The 12,554-nt window shown below is 60.4% G+C and overlaps 1 protein-coding gene across 4 annotated transcripts in view; it reads right to left on the reverse strand.

Annotated features, from left to right (window-relative positions):
- OSBPL5 (oxysterol binding protein like 5) overlaps window positions 1–12,336 on the reverse strand; it is a 68,229-nt gene extending 55,893 nt beyond the window's left edge. For 3 of the 4 annotated variants that reach the window (XM_004278059.3, XM_004278058.3, XM_033402512.2), the window contains exon 1: window positions 12,169–12,336. The gene's annotated coding sequence lies outside the window, so the exon portion shown is untranslated. The remainder of the gene's footprint in view (window positions 1–12,168) is intronic. The other variant, XM_049713152.1, reaches the window with a different exon arrangement.
- Window positions 12,337–12,554: the final 218 nt, after the last annotated feature.

The following is a 12,554-nucleotide window of genomic DNA, read 5'->3' on the forward strand; positions in this document are numbered from 1 at the left end:
TGCCCATCAGGCCAACTGGGGCCCGGCCAGAGGCGGGATGCTCCAGGCTTGGCCGGGAAGTGGTGAACGGTCACGTCGGAGAGAGCAGGCTTGCCGGAGATAAACAGCATGTTCCTTGTGCCTTTGAGATTTAAAAATAAACTGAAAAGCAGACACAGTTTAAAAATAATGAACAGGCAGGAGGGCAGTCATTTGCCTGTGTGTCTTCCTCCCATTATTTGTTAAACCGCAGTTGAAAAACTGACCGCCAGCCCAGCCTGCAGCTCCGGTGGCCGGGGCCGGGGTGGGGGGAAGAACGAGCTGGCGGGCACTCAGCGGGGCTGGTGGTGGCCGCACGTGGGGGAAGCCCCTCGGGGACCCACCTGGCGTGGAAGAAGCCATTCTTCCCTTTTCTGCTGCATCTGGAGCTTCAGTAGGAAGCCCATAAGGTCAGGCCTAGTGGGCACCCCCGGGACCACCTCCTGAAACAGCATCTGCTACCAACAGCTGAGCACCTGCTCCCCCTCCTGAGTTCTGGGTGGAGGTCTCCACAGGCCCTACGCGGCGCCCAGAGGGCACCCATCAGGTCTGGTAACAGGGAGGGGCAGGGGACCCCTGGGGACCCCCGCCAGCACTGCAGAGAACAGGGCAGGAGAGCACACTCGGCCAGCTCTCAGGACTCTGCACACAGCTGCTGGCACAGGAAGGTCTGTGAGCGTCAGAACGGATGGCCCACTGCTGCAGCGTCCCCTTGTCCACCTAGCCTGAAGGAAAGGCCACATTTGGTTTCCCAAGGGCCACTGCAGAAGGTGTCTGCTGAACTGGACAGCGGGCAGTGGTGATGGGGAAGCTGACCCGGGCCTGGGATGCTGTGGCCGGGAGAGGATGGCCTGGCAGGTGGGAAGGCCAGAGGGCAGCAGGACCTGACGGCCACAGGCGTGCCGACCCTACGAACGCCCACAGGTGGAGCTCAGACCCAGGGAAGCGCAACCGGGTCCATGTGTGTGTGAACCTCGTACCGTGTGGTGTGGGCCTCTGGCTCCATCCCCGGTGCACGCGCTGAAAATGCTGGCCAAGGGCACCCGGGCAGCTACAAAACAGTCGAGATCCAAGGGAGTGAAATCTGAAAACATTTCTGCACATTTATGGGTGTTAAAGGTTCTGATGGCCTCAAAATCCTACTCCCTGCAAACATGTGGGCTGCACAAGAAATAAAAATAGAATCGCAGCCCAGGAATCTGTTAATGAGCCCTCCCACTGTGCTGGGCGCCCAAGGTTATGGCCACCCCACTACCCACGGTCAGGGCTGAATTGTGTCCTCCAAATTCATTTGCTGGAGGCCTAACCCTCCGTCTCTCAGATGTGACTATTTCTGGAGATGGGTCTTTAAAGAGGTGATTAAGGTAAAATGAGGTCACTAGGGTGGGTCCTAATCCCACAGGACTGGGGTCCTTATAAGAAGAGGAGGTCAGGGGACTTCCCTGGTGGTGCAGTGGATAAGACTCTGCGCTCCCAATGCGGGGGGCCCGGGTTCGATCCCTGGTCAGTGGACTAGATCCCACACGCATGCCGCAACTAAGAGTTCACACGCCGCAACTAAGGAGCCTGCCTGCCGCAACTAAGGAGCCAGAGAGCCGCAACTAAGACCCGGCGCAACCAAATAAATAAATAAACAAATAAAAAGAGGAGATCAGGACACAGACACACACAGAAGGACAACCTCGTAAGGACACAGGGAGGAGACAGCCATCTATACGCCGAGGAGAGAGGCCTCAGGAGGACTCAGCCCTGCCCACGCCTGGATCTGGGATTCCACCCTCCAGGGCTGGAGACAATGAATGTCTGTTGTTTAACCGCCCCAGCTATGGTGTTTACTATAGCAACCCTGGCCGACCTATACACACACACAAGCAGGCTTCCCCGAGATGGATGGGTAGGCAGCCAGCACCCTTGGGAAAAGGGGCATCTCCCTGGCCATACCTGGGGGATGGAGGAGATGAAGCTTCTCTCCCAGGATGGGTGCCGGGCAGAAGGGCCCAAATCCTGCCTGGGCCACTTTCCAGCTGGTGGCTGTGGACCAGAGTGGCCCCGAGCACCCAAAGGGCTGGTGCGCCAGCATCACCAATGGTCTCTGCACCCAGGCCCCAGGAGACCAGACAACCAGGCAGCAGCCCTCCCGCCAGTGATCTGCTTCTGCGTAACAGCCACGTGGAAATACCGTGGTCTGGGACTTGGCCGCCATCTGTGCCCCATTTTTGGCATGGGGGGTGGGGCTGTGTTTCAAGCTGGGCACCTCTGTGCTCTAACCAGCTCCAGGCAGGGCCCGCAGAGCCTCAGCCAGACCCGCCCTCCCCAACCCTTGCGTCTCAGGTTCAGCCTATTTCCTTTCCAGCTTAATTGAGGTATAATCAGCAAATAAAACGGTAAAATATTGAAAGTGTACATCACACTGATTTGATACACGTTCCACTGAGAAAGGCTTCCTCCCACCTAGTTAATTAGCACATCTATCAGCTCACACATTATTTACTTTTTCTTGGTGAGAACATTTCAATTCTACTCTCCTAGTGAATTTCAATTCTACAATAGAGTCATCAACTATGGGCATCACGTTACATATAGTTCTTGTTTTTAATGAACAGAACGTGCTGGTCGCTGAGCGACCCCTTGGGAGACCCTGGCAAACATCTTGTTCCGCAGGCCCTTGGGAGTTGATGTTCAGCCGGCAGCCCAGGCAGAGGTGGGGAGAAAGACCTCCGTCCAGTGGGATTCAAGAGGACTGACACAGCAGGCGGGTCCCCAAGGCCAGGAGAGTCTACAGACTGGCTTAGAAAGGTCGTCTCAACCCCAGCCAGAACGGGGAGCCGAGGACCCCGCCCTACCGGGAGGCGCAGCCCCTGCCCGGCCACCTGGGCCAGGCCCTGGGAAGAGCCCCCCACCCCACGCCGGTGCTGGGAGCTTTGTTACTTCTCGCTCACTGGGCGTCCTCCTTCTCCATCTGCTGCAGGGGAAAGGCCGGCTCCCCCCACGTGTGCTGGGGCATCAGTGGCAGCCACTTGGCCACACCCAGTGGGCTGCCAACGTGCTCACCCTGGGACCCCGAGACGCCACCGCAGGCCAACATCCCAGAGAAGCACCCGTCTACGTGCCCCAGGAGACCCAACGCAGGACATGCTCCAGGGATAAGACGGAAACTACCCAAAGTCCTTCGACAGAGGAGTGGAAATAAGTCCTGACTTATATATAGAAAATAAGGATGGTGAACGAGGCAGACGCACTCATAACGCATGGCTCAAACGACGTTGCAAAAGGCTGCGTATACGGGTTTTTGCAACTTCTCCGTGACTCTGAAGTTACAGGAAAGAAGCAGGGGCGTGAAGGGAGAGCGGCAGTCATGCGACATCTGTCAAGGAGCCAGAGGGTCCTGTATTTGTTTGTGGATTCATCCATATATAGCAACAGCACAAAAGCACGCTGGGATGTCAGCTTGGCAACCCCCGGGGGGAGGGCGGTCAGGGGCCCGTCCTGCGCAGGAACTTTGGGCTCCCAGCCTGAAGCGGGCAGAGCCAGAGACCAGGACCTTGATGAGGCGGGATCGGTTTTACTCTTTTCTGTGGTTTCTAGGTGTAAATCTTTCCCACTCATTAATCATTAATCAAAGCTTTCATCAGTGATAAGGAGATGGTTCCTCCCTGCTGGCAGAGCCTCGGCCAGCATCTCTGGGGGCCGGCTCTGGGCTTCAAGCACATCCTCCCCCTGCCTCCAAGGCCGGCCCATTTCACAGATGGGAAAACTGAGGCCTGGCGCTTAAGGGACTTGTCCAGGGCTCCCTGGCTAGTGACGTGTCCGAGTGGGGGGGACTCCCACGGAGCCCACGCTCTAACCACCACGCCACTCGGCGTCCACGTGGTCAGACGGGGGGCTCCAGAGCCCCCACGGCAGGTCAGGAGCGCTTTTCCAGGGGCGCTGTTTCCAGACTCGGGCATCTGGCTTAACCGCGCTCCCTGCCTCCGCCTGAAAACGAAACACCCAAACCAAACGAACAGAAGCAGCAGCTCGCTGACTTGCCAGGAAAACAAGTGACATTTCCCCAGCAAGTGGAAGGAGGCGAGGGCTTGGCCTGCGGCTCCGGCTGGAGACCCAACCCCCAGCCCGTGAGAAGAAGGCTGAGAGGACAAAGAAGTGGTGTGTCCACAACGGAATGCTACTCAGCCACCAGAAAAGACGAAATCCTGCCCATTTGAGACCACACGGACGGACCTCGAGGGCACTATGCTACGTGAAACAGGTCAGACAGATAAAGACGAAGGCTGTAGGATCTCATTCACGTGGAACCCAACAAACAAAAAACCCAAAATGAACGATAAAGCAAACCGAACCCAAACAAACAAGTAGATACAGAGAACAGAGCAGTGGTTGGTAGGGGGAGGGGCGCGGGGGTGCAAAGCGGGTAAAGGGGACCAACAGTATGGGACCGGATGGAGACCATTTTGGTGGTGAGCATGTGGTAGTGTATCCAGAGCTCGAAACACAATGTACACACTATATATACACATGAAACTTACATGCTGCTTTAAACCAATGTTACCTCAATTTAAAAAAATCTTTAAAATATTACATATAGTATTTTCTAGCAAAGAAAAAAAGGGCAGATAAGGGGTGAGGTGGACCCATGCAGGGCCCACAGACAAAGTGCTGGCCAGGGCTGCGCTGGCCAGGCACCTGGTGTTCCCTGCACGACAGCCTGGACGCCGACCCCACTGTGCCCGAGAGTCAGCGCCCGAGACGGAGCCGAGGGAGGGCTTTCCAGGCAAGGGATCAGCGTACGCTAAGGCACAGAGGTGCTGGGTCACGTCAGAGCGAGCGCCCGGTGATCTGCAAGAGCAGAGCAGAGGGCGGGGCCCTGCCCCAAGACTGAGAAACTCTCCCCTCTAATCAGGCGAAGAAAAGCCGGCCCAGCCTGGCCAGCTCTGGGCAGCTGGAAGGTTCTCCTGCAGGACGGGCCTTGCAGTGGCTGGTGGTGGATGCCCACTGCCAGGGAGAGAGAGCTGCACGGCTGCATGCGGGGCATGGAGGGGGTCCCAATGGTCAGGCCCAGCACTGAGACTGCCTCTCGGAGGGGAACGCCTCTATCCCCCTCCCTGGGGGCCTCCGGAGCCAGCCTGCTGACCAGCAAGGATGACCCACAGTGGCCGCTGGAATGGACCAGCAGCCAGGCCCTGTCCCCGGGCGGCCTCACTCGGGATCGCACCGTAGGGCTGAAGTCTTACATTCTGAGTCAAGGTGTCATCTTCCTGCAAACCCAAACTAACCCAGCCTCCCGGGACCAAGGGCTGGGTCTCTTCCTGGCAGCCTTTGGGGTCCTACCCTTTGGGTGCTGCCCTTCCAGGGGTCCTGCCCTTCAGGGGCGGCTGCAGTCCAGAGGCAGCATGGAGGCCTCAGAGCAGGGGCCACCTGTGCTCTGTCGTAGGAGCCCAAAGCGGAAACAGCGTGGGTGGGCTGGAGTGGGCGAGGGCTCCTTCAAAGTGGGCTGCTCTCTCTCTGCTGCAGGAGAAGGGGGTGGAGGATGACAGAAGCGGCAGCAGGTTCTACAAAGGGCTCACGGCGGGTGGCCCATGTGGTCGGACTGCAGGGAGGCAGGGGTGAGGGGCCAGCAGCAGGCAGCCGCTTTGGTGACGGGAAGTCATGTGTGGTGCCCGAGGGAGAGGGGGAGAGTTTTCCAACCATCGGTCTTGTGGCTTTCACCCTGGTTTTTTTTTTTTTTTTTTTGGCCACGCTGCGTGGCCTGCAGGATCTTTGTTCCCCGAAAAGGGACTGAACTGTGGCCCCAGCAGTGAGAGCGTGGAGTCCTAACCACTGGACCGCCAGAGAATTCCTGTGGCTTTCACACTTTTAAAAATTGGTGGAAACTTTTTTCCATATAAAACTTGCTGTGAGACGTGGATGGAGCTAGAGACTGTCATACAGAGTGAAGTAAGTTAGAAAGAGAAAACTGTCGTAAATAAACGCATATATGTGGAACCTAGAAAAATGGTACAGATGAATCGGTTTGCAGGGCAGAAATAGAGACACAGATGTAGAGAACAAACGTATGGACACCAAGCGGGGGAAGTGGTGGGGTGGGATGAATTGGGAGATCGGGATTGACATGTATACATTGATGTGTATAAAATAGATAACTAATAAGAACCTGCTGTATAAAAAATAAATAAAATTAAAGAAAAAAAAAAAAAACGCACCAAAAACTTGCTGTGTAACTTCAGGCTAAAACAGCTGGAAGGGCAGGTGCTGGGGACCTGAGCCGTCCAGAGAACCTGGGCCTCGGGCAGTGAGCTGGGGCTCAGGACGCCCCTTCCCTCCCAGCTCCTGCCCCATCACCACCTGTCTGGGGGACACAGGAATGTGGAACACAGGATGTCAGGGATCGGGGAGCCTTACGGACGGGGAAATGGAGGCCCGGTGAGGACAGCACGGCGATCTTGCCATGTTCTGGGCTGCGGTCTCCATGCCTCTCTAATAGAAGCTGGGTGGACCCTGTGAGCCCCTGGACCTCAACCTCAGCTTTGTTTGGGGAGGGGAGACAAGAGGGCTCAGGTGAGAGCTTTGCACTCACTCTGAAGCCAGAGAACAAAGCATTAGGACCGAGGCCCCTTTCTGTGGGTCAGTTTCCGCCCAGGAGATGGGCACATGCTAAAGGTCAGCTGGGGACTGGAGCTCTCAGTCCTGGGGGTGGGGTTCTCACTCCACCTAAGCTCATCTTTGGGCATTAATGTGAAGCCCCAGCTCTCCCTCCCCACCCCCAGCACCCCCAGGCCCTACCGTGCACCTGGCCTCCGGCCTACAAGGAGGTCTGGTTCCTAACCCACAAGGAGCTAAGGCAGAGTACCAACACGGGGCCAATGGTCACCCGTCTCATGACTTCTCATGGGACTGCTGTGGGCCCGGATTACAGATAGGGAAACAGAGCTTTAGGGGGTAGAGAAACTGCTGGCCCCAGGACTTGGGGTTAAGACTCCCTGAGCCGCTTCCTTGGCCTGGCCTCCACATCCACCGTGATCCCTGACACCATCAACCCCTGAGACCCTGGCCAGCCTCTGCGCCGTCCTCCAGCCCCAGGCCTGTACCAGGGCTCCAGGAGCCTCAGTTCAGCCCAGGCCGGGCCGGCAGAGGAGGCGGCGGGCATCCAGGCTCCCCTCGGGAACAGGGTTATGCAGGAGAGCCTGTCCTGTCACTCTGGGTTGGCTGAGTGCTGACCCGGAGAGGGCCCCGGTCAGGGCCACTGCAGAGGTGGACGCAGAGGCGTCCTGAACGGGCAGGGGCTCCGTGCACGGCCACCTCTGACCACGTTCTCAGAGCCCTGCGCCAGGTGCCACACTGGCCTTTAGGTTCCAACTGGGAGGCGTGGGGTTCCCCCCATCCCCTGTCTCCTGGGGCTGGGGTGAGAAGCCCACAAGCCCAGGGTCCATGGGAGGACCTGCAAGGGCCCCCGACCCCTGGGTGTCACCCCAAGGGCGGCTGAGGACTGACCATGAAGCCCGCCCCACCCCCGGTCCAGAGACCCTTCTTGTCTCTGAAAGCAGCAAAGGGATAAAAACACATTCGGTAAACGTGTCGGTAAATAACAAAAAGCCTGTCCCTGGTCTCTCTGACCCAGAACGTTCGGTCCTCAAGTCTGCAGACCTCAGACACAGTGCGCACTCCCCGCCCCCCACCCCGATCCCGCTGGATTTGGGTGACTCCTGAGTGGGGTGGGTGGGGAAGAGGTTCATCCTACAGGGCAGGCAGTCGGCCTTCCTGTCCCAGCTGCTCACCCTCCGGCCCCTCCCTCTGGCCTCCTGGGGAAGCGGGAGAGGACACAGCCACCTGGAGCCGCCCTAGCAGCCTCGGCGCAGCCCCGGCGACAGACCCCGGGGAGACCCCCAGCCCTTTAATGGCCTCTGCCGTATTCACCCCAATAGGCGGGCACCAAATCCCCCACCGCCCCATCCTCCCCACTCCTGCGCCGCCGCGCAGGCCTGGCCCTTTAAGCCACCTCCCCTGCGCCGCATTCACCCCAATAGGCGGGCACATCAATACGGCCGCGTGATCCCTCCCCTTGGCGGACTGCCTTTCCTCGAGTGGAAGCCACTGAAAACGGGTTCATGGTGGCTGTGGCCAAGCCAGCCACCGCCCCTGCCCACTGCTGGCCGAGGATCGGGCGGCCTCCCTCCCTCCTGGTTCAGAAGCCTGGCCCGTCCCTGCTGGGCCATCCCCTCCCTCTGCCTTCCTGGGCGTTTGCCTACTCCCGGTCTCCGCCCCTCCTCGGCCTTGGACAAGAGAAAGTGACCCCCAGCTGGTCACAAGGGTCAGCAGCCTGTGGGACGGGGCGGCCCCAAATCCCCTCCTGATGTGCTCATTAAGACTGTGAAATATCCCTCTCATTGGGATAGGGGCAGCACTGCTCCGTCGTGAGGCCTGGACACCCCCCTGCAGCCCTTCCTCCCAGCCAGGGCCAGGGAGGGCCCGGACAGTCCAGGCCACCTCCATTCGCCCAGTGAACTCTGCACACGGTACTTCTAATCCAGGAATGGCAGGACCCTTGGGAAGGCGGGCAAGCTGGGTCCATCTCTCCTAGGACAGAGGGCACGGGCTGGTCAGGTGTCCTGCCTGTCAACGCTGGTGAGGTCCACAGACCCGAGGTAGATGCAGGATGGGGCATCCCCGGGCGAAGACGATTCTACAGCTTCCCATGAGCACCCACTGTGTGCCAGGCCCGGGGGACAGAGCCCCGAGCAGACATCCAGGCAATGAGCGAAGGATGACCCAGGTGCCAACAGTGCCCGCCCGCTCGACTGAACAGATACAGGATGGAGATGGTTCCAGAAATGCATGGATCACGGCGCTGAGAAAATGAAACCCAGCACCTTCGAACGGAGGCTTCAGTCAGGAGCAGAGGCCAGTCTGGAGAGAAGAGTGGGTGTGAGGTGGGCTTGGGAGTTCAGCAAAGTACTAGCTCTGAGGTTTTCGACAAAGGCCCTGTGAGTCCCTTGGCGCGGGCCAACCAGGCTCCTGTCCTGAGTGGTGGGGACGGTCTCTCACTGGCTGGATGACCCAGATAACCTTGGCAATTCTCTCACCTCCCCAGGGGCCTGGCCCGGTGGTTCCGAGGCCCTTCCCAATGGTCCTCGAGCCTCCCTCTCTGAATCCCAAGGGTGTGTGATGCTGGCGCAGGGATTCCCTTCTTGGGTATTCCTGGGGCACTTCCAGGCAGCCCCACGTCTCGGTCCTGCAGCATTTCTTAACCTTGACGGCTCATTCCCCAGCTACCTCACTGGACAGAGAACTCTAAGCCAGAGACCTCATGTCCCAGACGCAGTCCCATCCAAGCCGGGCCTTCAACGGGGCAGGTCCTGACCACACAGCGGGTGCCCACTGCCCTCAGCATAGACGCCAATATATGCCAACTTCACACCCACGGGCACACAGGAGCCCTGGCCTGGAGCAACTGTGATGCTAAGAGGACACATAATCCAAAGTCCAAGTCCTTTGTCCTCGATCACCACTACCATCCCTGGAGAAGTTTATCTGCTCACACGGCTGCGGAGCTGGTGAAGGTTACCGAGCCACCAAGGCCAGCCATAGACCCACAGAGAGCTCATCCCCCGTTGTAAGTTCTGCTTCCTCGACCTGCAGGCAGCTGGCAGTTCAGGGGCGTCAGGCTTCAAGCTCCAGATCTGCGATCCCATTGTCTGCTTGCGCGCGTGTGGGGCAGGGCCCGGGGCGCCAGGAGGGTAGGCACTGAGTGTGTCTGTCTGGTCTGTCCTACCGGCTGTGTTTAGAGATGGTGACAAAGCAGATGGGCCAGGCAAAGGCCCTCGAGTCCGGGCCTCGTCCTGGGGAGGAGGTTTGCCCCTCGTCGTGGGGCAAATCCGGCACGGACAGCAATACTCTGTTCCTTGGTGACAGCTGCGAGCAGCACGCCTGGTGACCATCCTTCTGCGCCTCCCAACCCCTGGCCCCCGACCCTACAGTGCCCACCTGGGCTTCTGCCTCCTGAGAGCCGCCAGGTGGTTCCATCCGACCCGTGGACCCCACGGTGGGCCCTGCACTTGACACCTCCCTTCAAGTCCAGACGACGGGGATCCTTTTGACGCACACCGTGCACCCCCGAACAGCCCCCAGTCCTGGGGTTCAGGTCTCACCCATGTAACCGTGAGCTACACTGCTTCCCAGCTGTGGCTGCACACCTGTCCCCTGAATGAATGGGAAGGGGGCAAGCACGCTCCCATCACCTTGGGTGAGTTCTCGTCCACCTGTGCATTGTGTGTGTGTATGCACGCACGCGTGCATGCGCGCCCACGCTGATTTAAGCACAGAATCATCAGAAAGTGCAAGTCCCCCAAACACAGCTGCTGAAGACACACCACAACCTTCAAACCACTGGCCTGTCACGCAGTCTTTCTTCCCACCCCCAGGTGCAGCTTGTCAGATGACTATCACAGCTCAAGGAGCTTCCAGGAAGAAAGATTTCAGGAGAGAAACTGATCCCCGAACTTCTGAGCACAGTAACGACCATTCTAGGGGAGGGGCTGCAGCCGGCGTTCTGAAAAGAGCCGGGGGCAAACCTCTGGAGACTTAGCTGATCCCCGGCCCAACTCAGGCCAGCCTGACCCCCGGGCCCAGGAAGGAGGGGCTTCCATCTGGCGTCCAGGAAGCACCGCCCACGGGTCCACATCTGCACAGCAGCCTCCACAGGACGAGGCCCGGACTCGAGGGCCTTGGCCTGGCCCATCTGCTTTGTCACCATCTCTAAACACAGCTGGCAGGACAGACCAGACAGACACACTCAGTGCCTACCCTCCTGGCGCCCCGGGCCCTGCCCCACACGCGCGCAAGCAGACAATGGGATCGAGGACCTGGAGCTTGAAGCCTGACGCCCCTGGGCTGCCAGCTGCCTGCGAAGCCTGTCAAGTTCAAGGAGCGGCAAGGCCTCGCAGCCAAGAAGTGCGTAAAAGCCACCCGACAAGCCACTCGAGGGGAGGGCTCCTGCTGTCCGGGGCCCGGATCCACCTGGCGCCCACATCTGCAAGGGCGTCCACATCCAGCCCAAAGGCTGTGCCCACGGCCCAGGCTGTGACAGCCCGGTCCTGCCTCTGGACCTGGCCTGGGGGAACACCACAGGGGTCGGCCTGTGAAAGGTACCTTGAAGGCTCAGGCAGACGGGCAGACACACATATAAAAGATCTCTGGTGTAGACGGACCCCCAAATGGCAAAAGCGCAGAAATCCAACCAGCTGCTTGGGCTGGGCCTGGCTCAGACCAAGGATGAGCGGGGGCAGAGAAGCCCACCTCCCCGTGGTGGGCCCTGTCCACACCCCCAGGAGCCATTCAGAATCCCAATTCCAGGGTCTTCCGACGGCACACGGCCCAGCTTGGGGGCTCCAAGTGGCAGTGGCTGGCCCCCCCAGCTGCTGACAGCCCCCTACCCCCACGTCCCACCCTCCCTTGGCCCGCGGGAATCGTCAAGTGCACGGCACCCTCGTGTAGACTCATGTCCCCTGAACAATTTCCAAGGCTCCCTGTCTCAGGGGCTCAGTGGCCTAGAGATGGAGGGCCCGGGGGGTGGGTGACAGCAGAGGTCCTCCCCCTCAGCTCACGCAGCCCCTCACTCTGTGGACACAGACCAAGCCCCACGCTGGAAGGCCAGACGCTAATACCAGACCCCATCCAGAGGCGGCAGGTCCCCTTCCCGCAGACACTGCCCCTTCAAGATCCCCTGGGTCTGGGCTGAGCTGGGGACACAGACCCGGCCACTCCGCGCAGATGGACCCAGCCACCCTCCCTCCCCTCCCCGCTCCTTCAAGCCCCGAAACTGGGGAGCCCGGTTGCCCGCCGCTTCCCACACTCCGGCCCCACCCGCGCTCCAACCCGCCCGCCCGTGTCTGGGATCGTAGTCGCATCATCCCGGGCTCCCCGAGCGACGGCCCGGGTCGGGGCTCCCCAGCTCCGGCCACTGTCGGGGTCGGCCGGGCTACGCCCCAGTCCCCGGGGTCTGCGGGCTCCGGCGCGGGGCTCCCCCAGCCCCCTCAGCAGCCCCCCCCTCCCCCCCGGCGGCCCCCTGGACGCTCCCGGCCCTCTGGGCCGCGGCCTCCTCCCCGCCCCCTCCTCGGTCCCTCCTCGTCCCCTCCTCGTCCCCCGCCGCGCTCCTACCGTGAGAAGCTGGGCCGGGCCGGGCCGGGCCGGGCCGGGCCGGGCCGGGCGCGCGGGGGCTCAGCTGGCGGCGCGGCCCGGCTGCAGGAAATGCCAGAAGACTGATCCAACCGCGGGAGCAGAGGGAGGGAGCGGAGGAGGGAGGAGAGGAGGCGGGGAGAGGGACGGAGGGCGCGGCGGCCGCAAAACCCGGGCGGGATCGGCGAGCGGAGCGGGCGCGCCGCGACCCCAGTCCCTGCCTGGCGCGGCCTTGCCTCGCCGCCCTCTGCCTGGCGCGCCCGGCGCTCGGACGTCCCTCCCGAAACGGGGTGAGCGAGCGCTGGTGAGTGGGGTCAGCCTCCATGGGTTAGGGGTGCGGGAGGGCACATGATCACAGATTCTTGCAG

This window comes from Orcinus orca, chromosome 8 (genome assembly GCF_937001465.1).
Source record: "Orcinus orca chromosome 8, mOrcOrc1.1, whole genome shotgun sequence".
Classification (NCBI taxonomy): domain Eukaryota; kingdom Metazoa; phylum Chordata; class Mammalia; order Artiodactyla; family Delphinidae; genus Orcinus; species Orcinus orca.